The sequence below is a fragment of the Lepidochelys kempii genome, chromosome 1, assembly GCF_965140285.1.
Source record: "Lepidochelys kempii isolate rLepKem1 chromosome 1, rLepKem1.hap1, whole genome shotgun sequence".
In the NCBI taxonomy this organism is placed as follows: Eukaryota; Metazoa; Chordata; order Testudines; family Cheloniidae; genus Lepidochelys; species Lepidochelys kempii.
The window spans coordinates 52303251-52329603 of record NC_136380.1 but is presented as its reverse complement, the minus strand read 5'-3'; the positions used below and the strand labels follow the sequence as shown (position 1 = coordinate 52329603).

General features: G+C 40.2%; 1 long non-coding RNA gene across 1 annotated transcript; it reads left to right on the top strand.

The window, feature by feature from the left end:
- Positions 1-8825: 8825 nt before the first annotated feature.
- On the top strand, positions 8826-21961 carry LOC140902291 (uncharacterized). The gene is made up of 5 exons (XR_012156047.2): positions 8826-9054; positions 10072-10148; positions 16480-16569; positions 17752-17874; positions 20257-21961. It is a non-coding gene; the product is annotated as an uncharacterized LOC140902291 (long non-coding RNA).
- The last annotated feature ends 4392 nt before the right edge of the window (positions 21962-26353 follow it).

Sequence of the window (26353 nt, the reverse complement as noted above, 5' to 3'; positions counted from 1 at the left end):
TTTACCGAAATGCCTGTCCCTGTTTTTCAATATTTGCAGATTAGACATTGGCAAGGTCACTAGCAGTAATATATTAAAAACAATAAGACCTTAGAATATTCATCCAAATAGAGGGAAATATATTAGTCTCCATTTTATACAGCATACGCCCCCGTATGTACAATCTGCAGGAACTGTATAGTATTACAAAAAGACCCAAAGTATTTTGGCAGATGGAAAACAGATCTTGATACTCATTTTATGATGAGCTTGTCACATGGAAATTCAGTCTAAAAAAAAAAAGTTCTATGTCTAATCAGGAAAAATGAATCTGAGTTTTAAAAAAAAATATTGTACATACTCCAGGATTCAGGCTATAAATTCTACATAGTCCATTATATTTGAGAATGAAGGGAGAGAAGGTGGTGGTTAGGTCTGAATGTATGGGTTCTGGCAAATGGTCCAAGCACTAACAAAATCCATTTACCCTTAGTTCAAATTGCCTATCTTCCCTCTCCCCCCAGAAATTCTGTTTCCACCCCCCAAAATAATCCACTTAATTTAATTTGACTACTAATATGATATGAGTGCATATAGTCATGTCATATAGTAATATCAAAAATCATGCAACTCCAGGTGTGGAAAGTAAACCATACGAACATATGAAGATTTCCCTCTGGACTCTAGAATATTATGGCAATGGAAAGACTGCATCCATGTTGGAAGAAAATATTATAGCTTCTTGAACAAGTGGCCACCGTTTCATGAATGATTCAAAAAGATATATTTGAGAATACTAGGCCACAAGCTTTTAGATGTTTAGCTATTGCTAACCTCCAGAGCATACTTTGTATAATGCTGTCACTTCTAGTATACAGGTAAATTGCATTCATTGACTTTTGTGTAGCAGTTTTTGCTGAGCAATACAATGATTCTGATTCATTTGAGGAAAAAGGATATTTTACATTTGAGCTGTTATTTCTTTTAAACTGTAAGCTGAAAATGGAATTTTTTTAAAAAGTACCCTGCAAAATGTGTCACTTGCTTAGACCTTCTTCTGAAACAAAGCTTGAGTGAATATTTGTAACTCATTGGAATGACACATAGCTGTTCACAATTCTTTACAAATGTGTGAAGGGTAAAAAAGGGTGACATAAATGTTCTTAATCTGTTCTGCAGTATGATCTTTCCATACTATCATTCACCTGGCTAAAAAGCCCATCAGTTTATATGGCAAAATGATAAATGTCATCCTTTTTCAAAACGGAATGTTAAATAGCCAGTTGAGTGTCATGCACAGATTTCATTAAATTTGATAGAGCTAAAGGCCATCCAATTTCACCTAGTTAGCCCTGCATTGAGCCCAATAATTTGTTTGGCTAAAGCATATCTTATGGAAAGGCATCCAGTCTTGAGATGAAGATTCCAAGAGATTGAGAATCCATCACTTTCTTTGATAGTTTGTTCCTATGGGTAATTGCCTTCTGTGTTAAACGTGTGCCTTATTTGTAATTTAAATTATCAGCGTCTGGAAGCTGGTTCTTGTTATGTCTTTCTCCACTAGATTAGAGCATTTGAGTACTTGGTATGATCTCCCCATGAAAGTACTCAGACACTGTAAACAAGTCACCTCTCTGTCTTCTTTTTACTAAGCTAAGCAGATCTCAAATCAGTTTTGCAGCTCTCTTTTGCATCCTCTCTAATTTTTAAAATCTGGAAACCGTATTCCAGTGTCTTTCTCACTAATGCGGTATACTCAGGTAAAATCACCTCCTATTCCTACTCCTCAGTTATACATCCCAGGATTGCATTAGCTGTTTTTGCCACAGTATCATATGGCTGAGTTGCTTGCCCACTAAATCCTTTTTAGAGTCACTGCTTTCCAAGATACATCCACCATTGTGCAGGTATAACCTGCATTCCTTGTTGCTAGATGTATAACTTTGTGTTTGACTGTATTTTGTCTTTCAGGAATCACAGACTTGTGCCCAGAGTTGAACAGTTTTAACTTTTAAAAGCTGGCTACGAAAACCGTTCAGAAAAGCTTGGTTTTAAAAGGATGCTGCCAGGTAGTCTGAGGCCCAAAATTCAGACTATAATTTTGTTTTCATTTGTGTATGTGGCTTTTGTGGGGAGGAATAGACTTCTTCCCACCAGAAATGTGATACTCCTTTTCCCTCCCCAATTTTTTTCCAATAAACATAGGAGAGGCTTTTTGTTCAGATTACTTTGTAGTACTTGCAACTCATTCACCAGCCTCCTGGCTGCATGATGTGCAGAAAGGGAACCTGAATTAGCCTCTTTTTTTCATTGCCTAAATTGAGTCATCCTCATCTTCTTCGTCTTTTTCTTCAACGCTTAGCCAAATGGTTGGTCGTAGCAATTGTTCGACATTTGGTCTGTTCAGCTGCGAGGGCTTGGAAGGCCGAAAGTCCAATGTTGGAACAGACTTAATGCACGCGTGTAATAGGGAGTCTGTTTCTAGGCCGCCTCCACCCCTCAATTGGTGGAATCCCAGATGTTACAAGCCACCCGAAGAACGGCATTCACCGGAATGTCTTGTGGCATTCTGGCAACATGTCCGTAAACTTCTGCATTATGAATGAAGTCATTCCATTTTATGCCTAATATATGACATTAGCATTTTGTGTGGAAAGCCTCCAGCTTTGCCCAGTCTAAGCGGCATACTGTCCATGTTTTGCAACCATACAGCAGGACAGAGAGGATACAGCTCGAATAGCTCCTGAACTTATGATGAGATTACTGGGGAAACCTGTCACAGCCACTTGTTTATAATATGCCTTGTGATCGCAAAGTGCCAGGACTTTGAACTTTTGTTTCAGCTGATTACGAGTGAGTTTATTGCCACACTAGCAGGCTGTGGCCTTAAATTTAATGGCGGAGAAGGCCTCTTCTAATAGCCATAGTCGATGTGCTGGGCGCCTATAGCCAATCGTCAGCTTGGCAGATTGACAGAGGATGGAGGTGAACAGAGACCAGGCAATCAAATTGAGTGAAGCACAAAAAACAAACAAACATAAAAGGTAAAAAGTACTTGAACATTGAAACTTAGAGAAAGCAAATAGAAAATGGTGATTATAACTAGTAAGAAAATCTTGACATTTTAAATGCTTAATTTGACAGCATCCTTTAAAGTAAAAAGTTACAATTTATGGATTAAAATTTACTTATTCAGGTCCCAATTTTACAAGCTTCTCTGTGTGGGTGCAAGGTTCCACCCACCCACAACAGCTTGCAGAATGAGACCCTTAGCTGGAGATGTGTTTAGCAGACTTTACTTCCATATCTATCAACACCCACACATGCCTTGTATAAACCCTCCCTCCTTTCTTTTTTAAAAACTGTGGCAGTTGGTTGAAGGTGAGAAATAGGTTCTTGTGATGGGGCATACAAACCTCACACTGGGCAACAAGGGGTTAAGGAGCTGCTCTGGGCTCAGCCAGCCCTGTCCTGCCATACACGTGCAAGAGATGCACAGGCTGGAGAAGGGGCGAAAAGGGAGCAGAACAGCTTGCTTAGAGGCAGGCTAGGGAAGAGAAAGGACCTTTACCTTGCAGCTCCTGAAGAAAGGATTGAGGAAAGGCAGGATCACTCCTATGCACAGCTACCTGAAGGTCCCTCCCTGAGGGTTGGGAGGGCCAGCTTCTGATAGACTCTGAGAGGGAGGTATTTCCCACCTCCCACATGCTAACCCAGTTTATTTCCATTGATTCCCTGTGTTTGGTTTATGGACTACCCCTGAGGGGGACAGATTCAGAACTAACCTGGCCAGAGGGCCAAAGGCACAAGAGGAGGCAGCCGCTGCTTCAAGAGGGAAAGAATTACTATGCCACACCTGGCCACAAAGAGGTTCTACACTCTGAGCTGACCCTCTTTATGCTTTCCTGCACAGACTGTGAACTGTGGACAGTAGAGGGGGGTAGGAAGTGGCCCAAGAAGGGCAGCCTTAAGGCACTCCTGAGTGTCAGACCCTTTTGTCACCCTCACGGGGCTCTGGGCTGGAGCCCGATGTAGTGGGAGGGCCTGGGCTCCCCTACCAAAACCCCTTCTGCAGGTACAAGCACCTAAGCTCTGACCACTAGGCAATGCTCCACACGAGCGAGGACATCACAGTTTTCCTGAGTGATTATTATTATTATTTTTGGTGGAAGGCATTAGGAATAATAAATTATATTCATAAGCTTAGTTGTTCATTGCTAAACGTGACTGGACTCTCATATACTTGATCTATGCATATATTACTGTGCATGATTAAAGTTCACAGTAGGCCTCAGTCAAGTGGATATTGACATTTAAAGGTCAGGAGTAACAATATTCATGGAGAGAAAATGATCAAAAATATGAGCTGGGGAAAGAGAAATTAACAGTGTAATGTTTCAGAGTAACAGCCGTGTTAGTCTGTATTCGCAAAAAGAAAAGGAGTACTTGTGGCACCTTAGAGACTAACCAATTTATTTGAACATAAGATTTCGTGAGCTACAGCTCACTTCAACGGATGCATACTGTGGAAACTGCAGAAGACATTATATACACAGAGACCTCTGTGTATATAATGTCTTCTGCAGTTTCCACAGTATGCATCCGATGAAGTGAGCTGTAGCTCACGAAAGCTTATGCTCAAATAAATTGGTTAGTCTCTAAGGTAACAGTGTAATATTGCCTCTGTTAACAAGAGCAAGCCATTTTGCTTGCTGCATTGTTTTGAGAGACATTTCTTGATGTGAACTTTGAATTGTATTTGAAAAATATTTAAAATCTTTTTTTATTTAAATCTCTTGCTGAAAATTGTCTCCACCATTGTCTGTCACAAATGAAGTGGCCAACCTTGTGAATATACTTTGATTTTTTTTAAAAATAAACTCATTGTTAAATTAGTATGTTTTTATGTAATACAACATTCTTCCTTTACAAGCTAGTTTATCACTGACTGATTTTTTTAAAAGGTGATCTGAACATTTGGGGGAGGGGATGCTAGAAGTTTGCATGGTTTTGGTTTTTTTCAATTGTTTTGTTTTGTTTTGTTGATTATTTCTATAAAGAAGATCTGAAAGGTGGGTTATCTTTTCCCAGAAGGTAAATTTTGCTCTTTTGTCTACCCTTCTTTTTGTGGAAGACTCATGGACAACTGGAGATCTGGTAACTTTAGGACAATGTAGATACCAAACCAGTGAAACCTGATTAAGTTGAAAAGTGACTTTTATTCATTCACTTTAAAAACTTGTTTTCTGTTTGTTTCCATTAACACCTCTTTCTCTCAAACACCAGATATATATTTGTGAAAAGTTTATAAACCAAAGGTAGACTTAAAAACTACCACCGACAAAACTTTCAGGCTGTATATACTTTCAGACTGTAAAAAGAAAAGGAGTACTTGTGGCACCTTAGAGACTAACCAATTTATTTGAGCATAAGCTTTCGTGAGCTACAGCTCACTTCATTGGATGCATTCAGTGGAAAATACAGTGAGGAGATTTATATACACACAGAACATGAAAAATGGGTGTTTATCATGCACACTGTAAGGAGAGTGATCACTTAAGATGAGCTATTTCCAGCAGGAGAGTGGGGTGGGGGGAAGAAAACCTTTTGTAGTGATAATCAAGGTGGGGCATTTCCAGCAGTTAACAAGAACATCTGAGGAACAGTGCGGGGGGAGGGGGAATAAACAAGGGGAAATAGTTTTACTTTGTGTAATGACTCAACCACTCCCAGTCTCTATTCAAGCCTAAGTTAATTGTATCCAATTTGGAAATTAATTCCAATTCAGCAGTCTCTCATTGGAGTCTGTTTTTGAAGTTTTTTTGTTGAAGAATAGCCACTTTTAGGTCAGAAATCGAGTGACCAGAGAGATTGAAGTGTTCTCCGACTGGTTTATGAATGTTAAAATTCTTGACATCTGATTTGTGTCCATTTATTCTTTTATGTAGAGACTGTCCAGTTTGACCAATGTACATGGCGGAGGGGCATTGCTGGCACATGATGGCATATATCACATTGGTAGATGTGCAGGTGAATGAGCCTCTGACAGTGTGGCTGATGTGATTAGGCCCTATGATGGTGTCCCCTGAATAGATATGCGGACACAGTTGGCAACAGGCTTTGTTGCAAGGATAGGTTCCTGGGTTAGTGGTTCTGTTGTGTGGTGTTTGGTTGCTGGTGAGTATTTGCTTCAGGTTGGGGGGCTGTCTGTAGGCAAGGACTGGCCTGTCTCCCAAGATTTGTGAGAGCGATGGGTCATCCTTCAGGATAGGTTGTAGATCCTTGATGATGCGTTGGAGAGGTTTTGGTTGGGGGCTGAAGGTGATGGCTAGTGGCGTTCTGTTATTTTCTTTGTTGGGCCTGTCCTGTAGTAGGTGACTCCTGGGTACTCTTCTGGCTGTGTCAATCTGTTTCTTCCCTTCAGCAGGTGGGTATTGTAGTTGTAAGAATGCCTGATAGAGATCTTGTAGGCATTTGTCTCTTTTTGAGGGGTTGGAGCAAATGCAGTTGTATCATAGAGCTTGGCTGTAGACAATGGATGGTGTGGTGTGGTCTGGGTGAAAGCTGGAGGCATGTAGGTAGGAATAGCGGTCAGTAGGTTTCCGGTATAGGGTGGTGTTTATGTGACCATCGCTTATTAGCACCGTAGTGTCCAGGAAGTGGATCTCTTGTGTGGACTGGTCCAGGCTGAGGTTGATGGTGGGATGGAAATTGTTGAAATCATGGTGGAATTCCTCAAGGGCTTCTTTTCCATTGTTCCAGATGATGAAGATGTCATCAGTATAGCACAAGTAGAGTAGGGGCATTAGGGGATGAGAGCGGAGGAAGCGTTGTTCTAAGTCAGCCATAAAAATGTTGGAATACTGTGGGGCCATGCGGGTACCCATAGCAGTGCCACTGATCTGAAGGTATACATTGTCCCCAAATGTAAAATAGTTATGGGTAAGGACAAAGACACAAAGTTCAGCCAACAGGTTTGCCGTGACATTATCGGGGATAGTGTTCTTGACGGCTTGTAATCCATCTTTGTGTGGAATATTGGTGTAGAGGGCTTCTACATCCATAGTGGCCAGGATGGTGTTTTCAGGAAGATCACCGATGGATTGTAGTTTCCTCAGGAAGTCAGTGGTGTCTCAAAGATAGCTGGGAGTGCTGGTAGCGTAGGGCCTGAGGAGGGAGTCTACATAGCCAGACTATCCTGCTGTGAGGGTGCCAATGCTTGAGATGATGGGGCATCCAGGATTTCCAGTTTTATGAATCTTGGGTAGCAGATAGAATACCCCATGTCGGGGTTCCAGGGGTGTGTCTGTGCGGATTGTTCTTGTGCTTTTTCAGGGAGTTTCTTGAGCAAATGCTGTAGTTTCTTTTGGTAACCCTCAGTGGGATCAGAGGGGAATGGCTTGTAGAAAGTGGTATTGGAGAGCTGCCGAGCAGCCTCTTGTTCATATTCCGACCTATTCATGATGACAACAGCACCTCCTTTGTCAGCCTTTTTGATTATGATGTCAGAGTTGTTTCTGAGGCTGTGGATGGCATTGTGTTCCGCACGGCTGAGATTAAGGGGCAAGTGATGCTGCTTTTCCACAATTTCAGCCCGTGCACGTCGGCGGAAGCACTCTATGTAGAAGTCCAGTCTGTTGTTTCGACCTTCAGGAGGAGTCCACCTAGAATCCTTCTTTTTGTAGTGTTGGTAGGAAGGTCTCTGTGGATTAGTAAGTTGTTCAGAGGTGTATTGGAAATATTCCTTTAGTCGGAGACGTCGAAAATAGGATTCTAGGTCACCGCAGAACTGTATCCTGTTCATGGGGGTGGAGGGGCAGAAGGAGAGGCCCTGAGATAGGACAGATTCTTCTACTGGGCTAAGAGTATAGTTGGATAGATTAATAATATTGCTGGGTGGGTTAAGGGAACCATTGCTATGGCCTCTTGTGGCATGCAGTAATTTAGATAGTTTAGTGTCCTTTTCTTTTGTAGAGAAGCAAAGTGTGTGTTGTAAATGGCTTGTCTAGTTTTAGTAAAGTCCAGCCACAAGGAAGTTTGTGTGCTTTTTATGAGAGTATCCAGTTTTGAGAGCTCATTCTTAATCTTTCCCTGTTTGCTGTAGAGGATGTTGATCAGGTGGTTCCACCGTTTCTTTGAGAGTGTGTGGCACAAGCTGTCAGCATAGTCTGTGTGGTATGTAGATTGTAATGGATTTTTTACCTTCAGTCCTTTTGGTACGATGTCCATCTGTTTGCATTTGGAAAGGAAGATGATGTTTATCTGTATCTGTACGAGTTTTTTCATGAAGTTGATAGATTTCCACTCCATACGGCTAAATGCACTGCCTTGCATAATGACAGGTTTCAGAGTAGCAGCCGTGTTAGTCTGTATTTGCAAAAAGAAAAGGAGGACTTGTGGCACCTTAGAGACTAACCAATTTATTTGAGCATAAGCTTTTGTGAGCTACAGCTCACTTCATCAGATGCATTCAGTGGAAAATACAGTGAGGAGATTTATATACACACAGAACATGAAAAAATGGTGTTTATCATGCACACTGTAAGGAGAGTAATTGCTTAAGATGAGCTATTACCAGCAGGAGAGTGGGGGGGTGGGAAGAAAAGCTTTTGTAGTGATAATCAAGGTGGGACATTTTTTGTATTCTTTTCTTTTTGCGAATACAGACTAACACGGCTGCTACTCTGAAACCTTTCAGACTGTGTATATGCATCATAAAGAAACAGGCAAAATAAACCTATATTATTTCCTTTTAAGGGTCATCTTTAACTTGGCCATTTTAATTCTTGATTGTCCAAGTAATTGTTTTTTAGCCTGAAACAAATCTTTTCCAGATTCACCTAAAAGAGAAATATTAACTTGCTGTTTGTTGTTATAATTCCTGAGAATTTTGAAGGTGTATGCACCTTTTGTTCATTTACCCACTCAGTGAAAAGTACAAGATCAATATTTAATCAGATGTCTCCTTAGATTGCGTTTCAAGACATGGAGCAGATGTTATTTTAATTGAACCACTCACAACAGGTAAACTGGATATTGTAGTCAAATGCTGGACATCCTCTTTCTGAGATAGTGGTGAGTAAAAATTCAATTTGTAGCAGAACAACAATTTTGAAGTATAGTATCAGCAAGATTTGACACTTTTGTATTGATTATAAAACTAGATGACTATTGATCATCTAGGTAGCTTTGAATTTCCACTAATTCCTAAGAATCTATGATGTTCCTTTAAAACCTGTTAGAGAAATAACCCTCATTCCAACTTTTTCAGGGACATTGGCAAGAGATTGTTAACCTTTCTGATGGCCGTCATGTAGAGTGTGTGTGTGAGTGATATTCCCCTCTGGAAAGGATGAGAGAACTGGTACTGCTATCAGTTCAGTCCCTGATTCTGCACTAAGAACTGCCTGGGCAGATCCATGACTTCAAAAAGGAACACTGTGTGAGTGCAGGTGTTTACCTGCATGGGCCTAAATCAGGAGCCTCCTCCTTCAGCTTGTATATTTGACATTTTGTTTTTTAAGATGAAGAGTTACAAGAATGGGATTCTCATCCCAAGTACAGGTCTGTTTCGGTTTCTACTTGTTGTCTACTACAGCATGGGGATTCTTCAGACTCTTGATTCCTTCTTGTATCCAAACTTTTTTTTGAAGAGTTTTTTGTTAATTTAAATTGAGACTTTTTTTTTTTAAATCTCATGTGTTGCTTACACGAATAAAGCAGTTTTGGGAACTTAAACTGCCAGAATCCCCACGCAAATTTTGTTATATGTGACCCTTTCCTATCTTTTACATGTTTTCTTTTTCTTCTTTTTTTGCTTTGAAAAAGCCACACAAACAAAAAGGGAAACTGACTTGATTGGCCACACACACAAAGTGCTGTCAGATGCACAAAGTAAGCAAACTAGAAGGGGAAAATAAGTTTATTTCCATCAATCTCTCCCATTTATAGTATTCTTTAGGTATTCTATTTCTAACAATAGTAGACACAAGAAAAAGCCTTGAGGGAGAAATGTCATTTTTTTCCCACTTTGTTCTTGTGCATGAGAATCAGAAAGTGAAATTAATCTGTCTAGTTTCTTTGTCCAAACAGAGTGAAGTGCAAAACCAACCAGCACAAACAGTGAAAAATAATCTGGACCTTTAAAAAAGTGTAATAATTTAACACAGGTAAACCCTCAGTTTTCATCTTGAGTGTTTTTCTAATATAGTTATCAATTAGCACATACTTTCAGAACTAAGAGAAAATTAGTTTTCATAAAAAAAAGACTTAAAAGATGTTTTTTGTAAGGCAGTAAGGGAGGAATTTATTATGTAGAGACATTGTAATTTAGGCCTTTCTCTCAATGTGATGAGAGTTATTTGGGTAAACAACTCTCTAAAGGACATTAGTCCTCAATAGAAATCAGGACCTTTTTTCATATTTTGAGGAAAAACTATAGTGACTTGACTTTTTCTAAAGATACTGTTTCTGCACAATGCAAATATCCTGTTCACCTGAATAAGCGTAAAGCATGGTACAACTCTGAAAAGTGACTTTTTATTTTAAAGGAAAAGGCATAGGACTATATCTAAGTGTTTCAATAACTTCTGTATCATATGCATTCATTTCTCAAATAGAAGCTTTTTATTTCTCCTCCTAATTGCCAGTTTTGCACACTCAGCTTGCTATCAGTCATCTTGCATATTGCCAGTAATAAAGATTCCGCAGGCCAAATTTTGTCCTCGTTGAGGCTAATGACAACACATTATACAATAGGTATAATTGAGTCACATGAAGAAACAGAATACAGCTTGCTTTCTCTTAGCTGTGTTGATTGTTGTCTACAGGACTCATTAGGAAAAAAACCAACAGTTTAAAATCTTTTCTTTTTCTCTTAACGTGAACGGATATGGCTCTGAATAGAAAGAGAGCAGGTCATAGTAAGAAGGTGCCAATTTTGCATAGTTACTTTGAATAGAACCATACTTCAATATCTTTAAAGAGGTCAATACAAAATTGTGAAAGCAGTTATGATTTCAAAAGGACATGAAATAAATAAATACTTATGAAATGTCTTTTCTATTTTGTTTTCCTTTCTCTATTCTTCACCTCCACCGCCCCCACCCCAAAAGCCCCCAGGACCATGGAGTTGGATTTTCTTGGTGCAAATATGCAAGGGGTTTATGTACCATAACTACACAACCCAAAGGTTACCTGTTAAGGAGCAAATGCCTCATGCCTTTGTACTACTGGATTTTGAATTCCTCTGCCTGATCTAGATGATTGCATTATCTATCCTCCTTTATTTATTTTGCTAATTAGGTAAAAAAAAAACACCCTTTTTATTCTAATATGTTGAGGAAACTGCCCCAATTCACTTTCCAAATATTTTTTTAATGTTGGTGCTTCCAGAATTCCTTTAATTTCTTTTTGTTTATCAGCTTACAACTTTTTCCTTCTTCTGCTTTTCAGATGAGAATGGAAATTTAGGACATTGTAAACTGCCACTGGGGCAGTCTTGTAATTCAAGCAAGAAGTATGAGTGTACTGAAAAGATCCGTTGTTTAGTTATTTGTCTTTACTCCCACCCACCCCTGTATTTTAAAATGGAAAGTAGATATCTGATGCCCATACGAGTTCAGAGACTGCTCTAGTTTAATGAGTGCTGTACAGTTCTGAATAATGCTCTGCCACTCACCTAACTGCTGGTTTGGAAAAAAGCCAACATCCTGTACATATGTGTAAAAACAATGAGGAGTCCTTGTGGCATCTTAGAGACTAACACATTTATTTGGGCATAAGCTTTCGTGGGCTATAACCCACTTCATCAGATGCATGGAGTGGAAAATACAGTAGGCAGATATAAATACACAGCACATGAAAAGATGGGAGTTGCCTTACCAAGTGTGGGGTCAGTGCTAACGAGGCCAATTCAATCATGGTTGATGTGGCCCATTCCCAACAGTTGACAAGAAGGTCTGAATATCAACAGAGGGAAAATTATTTTTTGTAGTGACCCAGCCAGGGGGGTACTGTAGTTTTAAGAACGCTTGATAGAGATCCTGTAGGTGTTTGTCTCTGGCTGAGGGATTGGAGCAAATGTGGTTGTATCTTAGGACTTGGCTGTAGACAATGGATCGTGTGATGTGGCCTGGATGAAAGCTGGAGACATGTAGGTAAGTGTAGTGGTCAGTAGGTTTCCGGTATAGGGTGGCATTTATGTGCCCATCGCTTATTTGCACAGTAGTGTCCAGGAAGTGGATCTTTTGTGTGGACTGGTCCAGGCTGAGGTTGATGGTGGGGTGGAAATTGTTGAAATCCTGGTGGAATTCCTCAAGGGCCTACTTCCCATGGGTCCAGATGATGAAGATGTCTTCAATGTAGCCCAAGTAAAGTTGGGGCGCTAGGGGACGAGAGCTGAGGAAGCATTGTTCTAAGTCAGCCATACAAATGTTGGCATATTGTGAGGCCATGCGGGTACCCATAGCAGTGCTGTTGACTTGAAGGTCTAAATCGTCCCCAAATCTGAAATAGTTGTGGGTGAGGACAAAGTCACAAAGTTAGGCCACCAGGTTTGCCATGACATTATCAGGGATACTGTTCCTGACGGCTTGTAGTCCATCTTTGTGTGGAATGTTGGTGTAGAGAGCTTCTACCTCCATAGTGGCCAGGATGGTGTTTTCTGGAAGATCACCAATGGATTGTAGTTTCCTCAGGAAGTCAGTGGTGTCTTGAAGATAGCTGGGAGTGCTGGTAGCGTAGGGCCTGAGGAGAGAGTCCACATAACCAGACAATCCTGCTGTCTGGGTACCAATGCCTGAGATGATGGAGCATCCAAGATTCCCAGGTTTATGGATCTTGGGTAGAAGATAGACTACCCCAGGTCGGGGCTCTAGGGGTGTGTCTGTGTAGATTTGTTCCTATGCTTCTTCAGGGGGTTTCCCAAGCAGATGGTGCAGTTTCTTTTGGTACCTCTCAGTGGGATCAGAGGGTAATAGCCTGTAGAATGTGGTGTCAGAGAGTTGCCTATCATCCTCTTGTTCATACTCCAACCTATTCATGATGACTACAGCACCTCCTTTGTCAGCCTTTTTGATTATGATGTCAGAGTTGTTTCTAAGGCTGTGGAAGGCATTGTGTTTTGCACGGCTGAGGTTATGGGGCAAGTGATGCTGCTTTTCCACAATTTCAGCTCGTGCACATCAGTGGAAGCACTCTATGTAGAAGTCCATTCTGTTGTTTCGACCGTCAGGAGGAGTCCATGCAGAATCCTTCTTCTTGTAGCATTGATAGGAAGGTTTCTGTGGGTTTGTGTGCTGTTCAGTGGTGTGGTGGAAATATTCCTTGAGTCGGAGGCGGCGAAAGTAGGATTCCAGGTCACCGTAGAACTGTATCTTGTTCGTGGGGGTAGTGGGGCAGAAGGAGATAGGACAGACTCTTCTTCCAGGCTAAGAGTATAGCTGGATAGATTAACAATATGGTTGGGTGAGTTACGGATACCACTGTTGTGTACAGTCTCTACTTAAAAGAAAAAATGAACACAAATCAGACATCAAGAAGTGTAACAAAAACAGACTTCATCGAGAAACTGCAGAACTGGAATTAATTTGCAAACTTGACACCATCAAATTAGGCCTGAAAAAAGATTGGGAGTGGCTGGGTCACTACAAAAAATAATTTTCCCTCTGTTGATACTCACACCTTGTCAACCATTGGGAATGGGCCACATCAACCATGGTTGAATTGGCCTCGTTAGCACTGACCCCCCCCACTCGGTAAGGCAATTCCCATCTTTTCATGTGCTGTGTATTTATACCTGCCTACTGTATTTTCCACTCCATGCATCTGATGAAGTGGGTTATAGCCCACGAAAGCTTATGTCCAAATAAATGTGTTAGTCTCTAAGGTGCCACAAGGACTCCTCGTGTTTTTGCTGATACAGACTAACACGGCTACCACTCTGAAACCTGTATATGTGTATGTGAAAGAATGCAGTTTTTGTGGTAGTTCAACAAGAAACTTCTTTTGGCTAGAGTTAGACTCTTGAGTTTTGTGAGTGTGTGTGTGTGTGTGTGTGTGTGAGAGAGAGAGAGAGGTATGAATGTGTAGGAAGAAAGTGAATAAGTATTGTGAAAAACCAGACTCGTCCCTTCCCTCCCAAATGAACAGGTGTGAACTGGAGGTGGTAATCTTACTATGCATATACCTGCTGAGTTTCCCACATATTTATTATTATTAAAACAGCATCTCCATTTTGGGCCTTGATTCATTAAAGCACTTACAGACATACTTAACTTCTAGCATATTAGTAGGCCCATTGACTTCAATGGGACCTTTGGGAACAAGGTATTGCTGATAGACTCCATGTAACAGTATAAAGATCCTATAGATATTCAATAAAAGAGTGTCTGCAGCACTAAGTGCTATGCCTTCTTAATTTCACAAGGATGCCCCCCTCCCTCCCTTGGTTCCTCAGAAAATGGGTGATTAAGTAGGCAGCCTTCAACCCAGAAAGGAAAAAAAAATACATGAACAGCATTTACTCTTTGCTACTGATATCAGAGGAGTAGCCATTATAAGTTTCATGTTTTTAATTAATGCAAGAAATAGAAGTTGGTCCAGTATCTTACATTTCTCCAGGGAAGCAGAAATAAGGGCTACAGGATACTGAATTAATTCCTTGTAGCAGACTTAAAACAAATGAGCTCCCTGACTTCCTGCTTATATCACATTTATTGTTCTGCCTCATTTCTGACTGTTATACACTAGAGCATCTGATGCAGTGATAGCTGCAGGTCAGAGTGGCGCTCATGTTCAGTGCTTAGAGGTAAGTTGCAAAGGAAGAAGATTTTTAGGATTTTTTTGGCTTAATTGTTTTTGTTTTTTAAATAAGTGTGTTCTCCCCCGCCCCTCCCACCCAAGAATATGCTTTTATTTTTCTTTTTAAAAGAAACTCTGATCTGAGTCACCTTGTTTTTCCTGAAAGATTTTGGGAGTGACTGAAAAAAACTAATAGGATTATTAGAGTTAACATCATGCAGAACAACAAAACTTGAACAACTGAGGCAGAGGAATTTTTAAGTCCGTTTTTAAAACTAGGTTTTTGTTGTTGTTTTGTTTAACATGTGTCACAAGGATTGTTTCTCTTAACTCTTTGTCACACCTGCAATTACGGGCTAAGAAAGCTCCCACCTAGAATCCTCCAGCAAAATCTGGGAAGACAGGACATTTCTGTGGTTAAAATAAGCAAGAAAAAAATATTTCAGACCACCCTTCTATTTTATAAAGAAACTACCCTTTTCTATTTAACTAAAATTTCTTTCAAAGGGGAACGTAGAAGCATCAGAATTGCCATACCAGATCAGACCAGTGGCCTACTTAGTCCTGTGTCTGATCTCTGATAGCAGTTATTACTGGGTGGTTAGAAGAAAGTTTAAGAACCCCTATAGTGAGCAGTTATGGAATAACTTGCACACAAGGGGAAACTTCTTTCTACTTCCAGTAAGAGGTTGGTGTATGTCCTGAAGCGTGAGGGTTTATATCCCCTGCAAAAGCGATGCATTTTTAAAAATGTTTACAGTTGTGTAATTCTGGTTGTTCTCCTCCTCCACCAAATGTTCAATCCTTTTAAAAAAAAAATCTGCTATGGTCTTTGTCCCAACAATATTTATGGCAAGAAGTTTCACAGGTCAATTGTGTGTTATAGGAAAGTATTTCCCTTTATTTATTTTAAATTTACAGTGTCTCAATTTAATTGAATGTCTCCTCTTTTTTGTGTAAGAAGAAGGAGTGAATTGAAACCCTTTTCGGTTTTATGCTCTTTCATGGTGTCTTCAAATACTTTTGTAGCACTGTCATGTAAATCAGCACTCGTATTTGAACTTGGTACCAAACTTTGGTTTTAAGAGACAGTGTACCTCAAATATCCCCAAATACATAAGCATTTCAGACTCCAGAAAGAGGTGATGAAAAATACTCATATTATATTAATTGGTCACTTGTAGAGAATAATTGACGCTACACAATAGACTAGAGCATTTAAGGTGAAGGATTCAGGATTACAAACTCATAATTAGTTTAGCCACTAGCGCTCTTTGCTAAATCTCTAAATACCAATTATACAGGATTATATTAAATCCAGAATATTGGAAGAAATAAGTAGTGATCACTCCAGATTTTTAAATCCCTAACTTGTAAGAAAAAAATATACCAGAGGACACAAAGTATGTTTTAGCATACTTCTTAATTTTAAATGGCATTTAGATTTTGGGCTGAGGTGGTAGTGGGGAAAGCAGGCTAAGACCTATAAAAGTGAAGAAATGTGAGAGCAATATTAGGAGTCCTTATGGACAGCATATACAAAGGGTTTCATTAAGGCAACAGGTGAATACATGAGGTGTATTGGGGATAGGATTCCTCAGGCTGTTACTCTGCCCTGAACTCTTTGATATATGTAATAATGGTGTGCCTCAAATGCACTTTTTTTGTTAAATAAAGCATTTTCTTAATTGTATTTAGACTGTAAAGGTACTTCAGAGCAACAAAGTTTTGTAAGAGGCAGCTGATGCCTAGACATCCATCACCTCCAAACTATGACCCGGCACCAAGGTATGCTTGACTGATGCAGGTTCTTCAGACACTGAATCTCACTCATTTGTCTTCACGTGAGAGCTGCTGTATGCTGTCTATATGTGGCATGCACAAGAAGAGTAGTTACGCTGTGGTGAGATTCTCTTCTTAGAGTGATTTTTCCCAGCTTTGTACTAGCTAAGCATATTGCTCTTCTGAGTGCTGCTTGTTTGACCCAACGTGCAGTTATAAAGGCACCAAGTATATGCAGATGCGTAAGATGCTCCTGTTGATAGAGTCCCCTGCCATCACTTTAACTATTCCTGAGGTACTTTTACAATGGAGCCTTGCAGGCAGATTTGATAGCTCCATATTTGTGTGTGCACGTGTGTTTTAGGAATGAAAACCAGAGTTCTGTTTTCACGAAGAGTAAATGATAGATAACCCTCAGACACATTGGGTCATTCATTGGAATGCAACTCAGTGAAACTTGAGAGATTACCATGCAGTAGCCCTTGAGGGACTCCATCACTTGCCAAGGCTGCTTACCAAACAAACAATGAATTCTTTAGTTTGTCACACTACATCCAGAAAAGGGAAATAATGAGGAGGAAAGCAAGCAGTAAAAGTCACTGACAATATCCTACTCACCAGTGAAATATGGACCTCATAGAGTATTGCTATAGTTTGTCAGTTAGATTCTATGTAGATTAATTTTTGTTCTTGCCCATTTAAGAACCACAAACAACAAAAATGGTGCTCTAAAATTCTGCAAATCTAGGTTGTCAATTGTCTTGAAGTACCTGAAAGCCTCTCTAGAAAGGGTCTGCCTTGCACAGAGTGGATCATGCTAGGCCTTTTCTTTTACAGAGTTTTCCTGATATTTTTCCTTCAGTTTAGTTAGCCCACCACACGCACCTCAGCAAGTATTTAAAATTACTGATAAACCAGTAAAGGTTAAAATGAAAACACCGCAAAAGTAATATTTATTTGAGGGAGTGCAACCTGGTCTGACCAGGGCGCACTCCCCATATCAGGCTTTTGTTTTCATCACTGATGGTTTCTAACATAAGCCAAAACTCTAACCTCTTGATTGTGTGAAAGGTGTCACTTTTCAGAGTGGGCTCTCATTCAAAGTGTGTGACTACAAAGCAATACCCCTGTTCTGTAGTTTCTCCTTGTGTGTAAGGTATGTTAACTATGTTCCCTTTTTTCATGAAGAAGATAATGCAGTGATTAATACTACCTCACCTAGGAGAGCAGCGTGATCCTGGACCAACAAGTACATGAATGTGTTGTCCTCACGTCCTGCTGCTGCATGTAACTGTGCTGAAGAGTGGACAGGTAATTGTAAATACTAAATATCCAATTACTGTTTTATAGAATGTGCCTTGCAAAGACCCCAAATCACATTCAAAATGTTACTCTGGTGAATTCCAGTAAAGGTAGTCTTAAAGAATCTTAAAATTTCTTTCCTTGAGTTTGTCCAAGTTGAACTAATCATCCAAACTTCTAGAGAGTTGTCACCGATTCAAATGGTCTCAGAATTGGAGGCAAAACCAATCTACCAGTCTTTGAACTGATCATAGAATCATGGAATATTAGGGTTGGAAGAGACCTCAGAAGGTCATCTAGTCCAACCCCCTGCTCGAGGCAGGACCAACACCAACTAAATCATCCCAGCCAGGGTTTTGTCAAACTGGGCCTTAAAAACCTCTAAGGATGGAGATTCCACCACCTCCCTAGGTAACTTATTCCAGTGCTTCACCACCTTCCTAGTGAAATAATGTTTCCTAATATCCACCTTAGACCTCCCCCACTGCAACTTGAGACCATTGTTTCTTGTTTTGTCATCTGCCACCACTGAGAACAGTGTAGCTCCATCCTCTTTGGAACCCCCCTTCAGGTAGTTGAAGGCTGCTATCAAATCCCCCCTCACTCTTCTTTTCTGCAGGCTAAATAATCCCAGTTCCCTCAGTCTCTCCTCATAAGTCATGTGCTCCAGCCCCCTAATAATTTTTGTTGCAGTCCGCTGGACTCTCTCCAATTTGTCCACATCCCTTCTGTAGTGGGGGGACCAAAACTGGATGCAGTACTCCAGGTGTGGCCTCACCAGTACTGAATAGAGGGGAATAATCACGTCCCTCGATCTGCTGGAAATGCTCCTACTAATGCAGCCCAATATGCCGCTGGCCTTCTTGGCAACAAGGGCACACTGCTGACTCATATCCAGCTTCTCATCCACTGTAATCCCCGGGTCCTTTTCTACAGAACTGCTGCTTAGCCAGTCAGTCCCCAGCCTGTAGCAGTGCATGGGATTCTTCCGTCCTAAGTGCAGGACTCTGCACTTGTCCTTGTTGTACCTCATCACATTTCTTTTGGCTCAATCCTCCAATTTATCTAGGTCACTCTGGACCCTATCCCTACCCTCCAGTGTATCCACCTCTCCCCCTAGCTTAGTGTCATCTGCGAACTTGCTGAGGGTGCAATTCATCCCATCATCCAGATCATTAATAAAGATGTTGAACAAAACTGGCCCCAGGACCGACCCTTGGGGCACTCCGCTTGATACCGGCTGCCAAGTAGACATCGAGACGTTGATCACTACCCGTTGACCCCGATAATCTAGCCTGCTTTCTATCCACCATATAGTCCATTCATCCAATCCATACCTCTTTAACTTGCTGGCAAAAGTATGGCAGGAGACCGTATCAAAAGCTTTGCTAAAGTCAAGATATATCACATCCACCACTTTCCCCGTATCCACAGAGCAAGTTATCTCATCATAGAAGTCAATCATTTTGGTCAGGCATGACTTGCCCTTGGTGAATCTATGTTGACTGTTCCTGATCACCTTCCTCTTTTCCAAGTGCTCCAATGTGATCAGTCTTCAAGTGTCTGAATGGTGTGAACACCACAAAATAGGATATTTTTATAGTAGAGGTTCTCAATCTGAGGTCCCTAGAGCACTTGGTAGTGGTTTGCAGAAAGCTATCCTGTCTCTCATATTGGTGGCTAGTCTCACCATTTCATTTGCTAACTTGCTTTAAGACATCTTAAATGTATGTAATATTTTCCTAATATTGCTTTTCTATGTAAGCAGTTGCCATGGATGACACAGGGAAGCTTCTGAATCAAACAGAAGAGGTGGTGGTTCATAAGACAAGATCTGGCCCAAACTACAGAAACATTTGAGAACACTTGGGAGTTACCACATAGTTTCTGTGTTGCTAAATTTCAGTGAACCTTGTTTATATGTACAGATAACATATAAGTATTGTAGAAATGCTATATTGACTATTCACAGCCTACTGTAGGGCAACAGCTTCTTCATCAACACTCTGTTCACACATAAGAATTAGCAAACAAAGAATTAATTTTAGCTATGCCTAAATGTCCCTGATAGCATCGCTGGAAAGTTCTTTAGTACTGGCCCATCCACAGTAAGACTAGTGTCTGACTGTCTCAGATATTTGAATATGCTAATGAGTATTTCAACTGCATAATGTATATAAAAGATACTGACTGTGCCTTTTTTGGGAGGGGTGGAAAGAGAGTTGAGGTTTTTGGGGGGCATGAAGTAAAGAATAGGATTGAATCTAAAAATATCCAAAATCATGGTGGGAGAGGGGGTATAATTCAAATGCATCTTATTTAAGGTTATCTGACCTCTCTGGTTCTGACAACACTGATGGGTTTTTAAAAATAAATGTATTCCTACTGCAGCCCTCAGCTTTAATTCCTCATGTGCATCTCAGCCCATCAAGTTCTGGCCTGAAGTTATCCCTTGTTATGGATCTACTGCAACAACCAACTGGAAAGTTTCAGTTCTTTCTCCACCTGCAGTGCCATTGGTATCAAGACTTCCTTTCCATTGCTACAACTCTTTTTAGCACAGGCCTGCACAATATCAGCTTGGTATCCAAGAAATTCTTCAGATTATGCCTTCCAGAAACAATCTAAAACCGTACTTTAATGTTGCTGACTGTCCAGTATATGTCCTATCACTTTCCTTGAACAACACCTGTTAATTACCAATGCTGTAAGTTGCTCTACCGGATCAAGAGAACAAATGGATACACACATTTCTGAGCCACCTAGCATTAAGGCCATGTCCAATGTCATAACATGAAAGAATATTACCCTCACCTAGGACCCTAGATATCACAAGGTAACTTTAGCTCCTACTGCAGTGCCATAGGTTAGTGTGAGTTATCCAAATATTAGTGTTTAAGTAGGAGCAAAAATGAAATAAGAGTTGGTTATTTTATTATCAGTTGTATTTGCAGAGCTTGTATTTGCAAACACTTGTATCTATATAGTGGAATGTTGACTTGAGGTTTTAATATAGTTTGCAAACAAAATGTTTAAATTGTTTCCCTGGTTTTGCAGTTTTTGGATGTTATGTTACACACAGCTCCACCGTTCAATTATCCCAGACTTATTACTTAAAATTTCGTATACATTTAAATTTTAGTAGATTTAGGCTTGATTCTTAACGCTGGTGTTACATGGTGATTTATGAGCAAACAAAAGGATTCTGTCCCTAATCTGAGGAACATATACTGTAGGCTAAAGCACAGCATAAAAAGATGACAAACCATAGCAGGAAAAGCTAAGGAAGAGGAGCAAGACAATGGGGCCAGATTCTCTGGTGCAGTGCAGCCACTTTGCACTGCACTGCTGATAGATAAAAGATCACATCTGTAACAGGGGATCCTCTGGTGGCACAGAATAAACACAAGTGCCTGTACTATGTCTCTCTTTTCTGTTGGCCTGGGAGGAGGACAGGGTATGGGTAGAGAAAAGAGGGTGATGCAAGGATTCCGTGTTGAGCTTTTGTGGCACTTTTGGCCCCTTCTGACTGTTGCAGGTGGCTCAGGCATCAGAGTGCTGTAGTAGGATCAGGGAAGCTCACAGGTGAGCTTTAAGTCACTCTTGCCCCTTTTGGATTTCATATTCATTTGGTGGTTGTGTCTTAAAATGAAAACATGTTTGAAAAAAAATGTGCAAACCTACATGATGATTTACCAGTGAACGAGCTGGTCCTGATGTTGGGACATTCATAGAAAAATCAATTCTATGAAAGTTAATATCCTACTTAGTTGCAGTTGGATTATCTGTATTAAATGACTGAAACATCTCTCAGGTTACAAAATTTGCAAATTATTGTAAAGACAAAGTTTGGAAATCTATCCATTTGTATGTACCCTTTTGTTTAACCTGGGGGTTGGGCGGGGAAGGAGAAAAGTTTTCCAGCTGCCAGATCCATACATTGATACTATTTGTATAGTTACTATTACATATATTGATGTGAAAAGCAATACTTTTTTTAAAAAAAAAGCAGAATCTTGTGCTGTATTCTCACTGCCAACACTTATGCTACACTTTTCAGAGTAGCAGCCGTGTTAGTCTGAATCCGCAAACAGAAAAAGAGACTTGTGGCACCTTAGAGACTAACGAATTTATTTGAGCATGAGCTGTAGCTCAGGAAAGCTTATGCTCAAATAAATTGGTTAGTCTTTAAGGTGCCACAAGTCCTCCTGTTCTTTTTGCTTATGCTAAGGTATTCTACTCTAATGGCCCAAACACTACAGCTCATTAATAGAGTTTGCTGTAGTGGTTGGGTCATAAGTGTGGAACTCTGTAGTTACATCTCCCATAATAAAAGGCTTCCAGGGCTGGTTTTGTTTTTCTGAATGCTTAAAGGAAGTGTGCCAAGATAAAATTAACGTTTTAAATAAAGAAGCCTTGCCCTTGTTCCTCAGACATCAGACGATTAAAATTAAATTTTAAACGGTCACAAACCTGTCCCCATTTATAACTACTTGTTTATTTCTGCATTTCACGTAGCTTAAACAATTAAACTAGATGCAGTGCTGCTTGGTTTTCGACCATTGAACAATGTGACTTATCACACTCATCCTGAACTACTACTAATTTTTAAATGTTAATAAAAAATACTTTCCTGAATCAGAGCCTGAAATTGCTAAACCATTGGTTGACCCTCTTTAGAGCTAGGTCTATATCAACGAGTTACAGCTCTGTGCAACACTTACTCGAGTCTGATTTTAGCTTTTGCCGTTATAAACAGGTGTGTTAAGGTTTTCTCTGTATTGCTTTTTTAAAATGGTAAAGTTCAGAATAAAACTTGCTATACCTACTTGTCTCCATATAGTCTCACCAGCTCTGGTGCAGACTCCTCTGCAGGTCTTGCTATCTTAGAACTCTCTTCCTTTGTCTCTTGAGCTCATCTATCCTCAAATCTCCCCTGAAACCTTCTCATCTCTCTTGTCCCTTTAGGTTCTAATTTCTCTCCTCACTACATTTTTGGACACAGTTTGAAAGAGAAACTGCCCTATAAAAGTCATATTTATGGTCTAAAACAAACTGCCAATAAATCAAAATAGAATCATAGAATATCAGGTTTGGAAGGGACCTCCGCAGGTCATCTAGTCCAACCCCCTGCTCAAAGCAGGACCAATCCCCGACTAAGTCATCCCAGCCAGGCCTTTGTCAAGCCTGTCCTTAAAAACCTCTCAGGAAGAAGATTCCATCACCTCCCTAGACAACCCATTCTAGTGCTTCATCACCCTCCTAGTGAAAAAGTTTTTCTTAATGTTCAACCTAAACCTCCCCCACTGCAACTTGAGACCATTACTCCTTGTTCTATCATCTGCTACCACTGAGAACAGTCTAGATCCATCCTCTTTGGAACCCCCTTTCAGGTAGTTGAAAGCAGCTGTCAAATCCCGCCTCATTCTTCTCTTCTGCAGACTAAATAATCCCAGTTCCCTCAGCCTCTCCTCATAAGTCATGTGCTCCAGGCCCCTAATAATTTTTATTGCCCTAATCATTTTATTGGACTCTTTCCAATTTTTCCACATCCTTCTTGTAGTGTGGGGCCCAAAACTGGACACAGTACTCCAGGTGAGGCCTCACCAATGCTGAATAGAGGGGAATGATCACGTTCCTGGATCTGCTGGCAATGCTCCTACTTATACAGCCCAAAATGCCGTTAGCCTTCTTGGCAACAAAGGCACACTGTTGACTCATATCCAGCTTCTCGTCCACTGTGACCCCTAGGTCCTTTTCTGCAGAACTGCTGCCTAGCCATTCGGTCCCTAGTCTGTAGCAGTTCATGGGATTCTTCTGTCCTAAGTGAAGGATTCTGCACTTGTCCTTGTTGAACCTCATCAGATTTCTTTTGGCCCAATCCTCTAATTTGTCTAGGTGCCTCTGTATCCTATCCCTACCCTCCAGCGTATCTACCTCTCCTCCCAGTTTAGTGTCTTCTGCATAGTCGAACAATGTGCCACTTCTAGCATGTCTCGAGTACATATGTGCTAGATAAAATATTGCCACTTTTATTTTATCCAGCTTTCATATGACACTACTAATATTAAATATAAACATAACTAATTCCTTGAGACTAAATCCTTATTCAGACAATTGTCTTCAGTGGGAGTTAGCCTGAGTTAAGGCTCTCCGGATTTGTGCCTGGTCTTTTTTTGATGCTAGTTGTGAATGAGAATGAATGTGGATTCTCATCATCTTGATTACTCTTACCACCAGCAAGATAAACTGTGCTGCTATAACGATAGAAACCGTACTCTGCCTTTACCGGCACAGTACCAGCAATACTAATGCAAATTGTCTGTGAGGGAGTCAGATTCACGGTAATGAAGAGCAGAGAATGTTTAGACTGCCATCACCTGTGGTCCATGAAGAACTTGCAATGCCAGGAGATCTGGAATAAAAGAATCTTGTCATGTTTTGTTTTTCTGGACTGATCCTCGCTGTCCATGAGAATAGGCAATAAGTAAAGCTATCTCCACAAGTCATACAATATGCCAGACTTCATCCTCATGGATACAAATAACTGTTTTCAATGCTGAAAACCTGATTTAAGGAACTTAAACTTCCACTATAGTTGTAAAAGGAGATTTTTTTTTTCAGTCAGACATTTCCTTCTAAAATAGCTTTCTGGGATTGAATCTTCAAAATACAAATAATGTGTGTTTTTTAAAAAAAAACAGAATACGTCACATATCATTAATGCCTGAGATTATTAATTGAAAACAACCGTTTTTTTTTTTTTTTTTTAGAGGTGGATTATTTGTCCAATACAGCCAAGCTTGGAGACTGAAACTAGGTGCATCAATTTCACTTCTGCTTATAGCTTCCCATGCTCAGATGTGTATGCATTGGTTAAGCTCACAAGAGTTTAGAGAAATAGCTGAAAAACCATCTGCTTTTTTTTTTGCTTTTATTTAAAAAAAACAACAACCTTGTATTCATATTGGGTTTTGCAAACCAACCTTATTTTCACAAAATGTAATATTGGTGTTTACAGCAACAAATGTCTTTTTAAAACAGAATAGTTTGTGTTCACTGCATAGAGTGGAGTGCAGTTATAAATGTCTGACAGGAAAATGTGAGTTTCCAAGCAATTGTTTAGGTGTATAAAGATTGTTACAGGTAACTAAAACTAATTTTATGTTAATTTTATATACTTTGAAAACTAAAACGGGACTTGACAAACTGATCATAGATATTAGATGTTTGCAAAGAAACTGTATATTGACCATAACATTTCAGTTGTAAAGTTTATATTCACAGAAATTATGATAATTCTGCACTTGGAACTCTGGTTTCCAGAAATCTTTAGCTGCATGCTGTTGGAATATGCATATTCAGGCCTGCCTGTAAAGGCCTATACTTTAAGAACTTAGGTGTATTTTTATCACTTAGCTAGTTATAGAGGTATAAAACAAAAAATCAAAATCATAGTCTGCCTGTGTATGGGCCTTCTCTCACTAGGATAGTCTGAGGCCTTTGGCTAAGCAGGAGGGCAGGCATAAGTTGGGAAGCATAGGGTCACATCCTCACATTCCAAACCAGTCACATTGAAATAAAGTATATTGGGCTGTTAGGAAGACGATCCTGTCCTGATAATGCCCATCATCACCAGATAAAGAAACAGATCTTAAGATGGTTAAAGAAAACTTAGTTTGATAGCATCCTGTCTGGCAAGAAATCACTTATCAATAGTTGTGGTTGTGAAACCCTCATTTCTGTATTGTTTTATCTTTGTGGCCCCCACCTTTCTATTGTCAATCTGTCTAGTTCTCTAATTGTTTCTGTCTGCTGTACAATTCATTTTGCTAGGTGTAAGTTAATTAGGGTAGTGGGATATAATTGGTTAGAGAATTATGTTACAATATGTTAGGATTGGTTAGTTAAATTTCAGTAAAAAGATTGGTTAAGGTGTAGCTGAGAATTTTACTGTATAAAATGGGGTCAAACAGGAAGTGGAAGGGGAAATTGGAATCATGCTTGCTAAGTGGGGGAACGAGAATAGGGAACAGGGACACAGGCAAGGCTCTGCGGTGTCAGAGCTGTGAAGGGGGATAGGGGTTAAATGCTCTGTGAAGGGCTTCGGAATATGCTTTCTTGGAAACTAACCCCAATAAACATTGCATTGTCTGCACTTCGGACTTCTGGTCTTTTGCTGCTTGCTGTCTGCATGACAAGAACCAGGAAAGTGGGAGGGTTGAGGGAAAGCCCTCTAACACTTGCCAAAAGGATTAAAAGGAGACTTATTTCCACTTTGATATTCGTAAATGCTGTGACAAAGTTCTTCCTCTGCCTTGGTGGGTCCTGTACTTATTGGCGGATTTGCTTGCCTCAGAGATTCACAGCAGCCCTCAGTATGGTCACTTTTGCTAGTGGCTCAAACCTGCCGTTCGCTCAGCTAACCTCGTCACTGGCCAGCATGGGGAAAAGGAAGGAGAACAATCCCCACAGTCTCTGCTGGTCC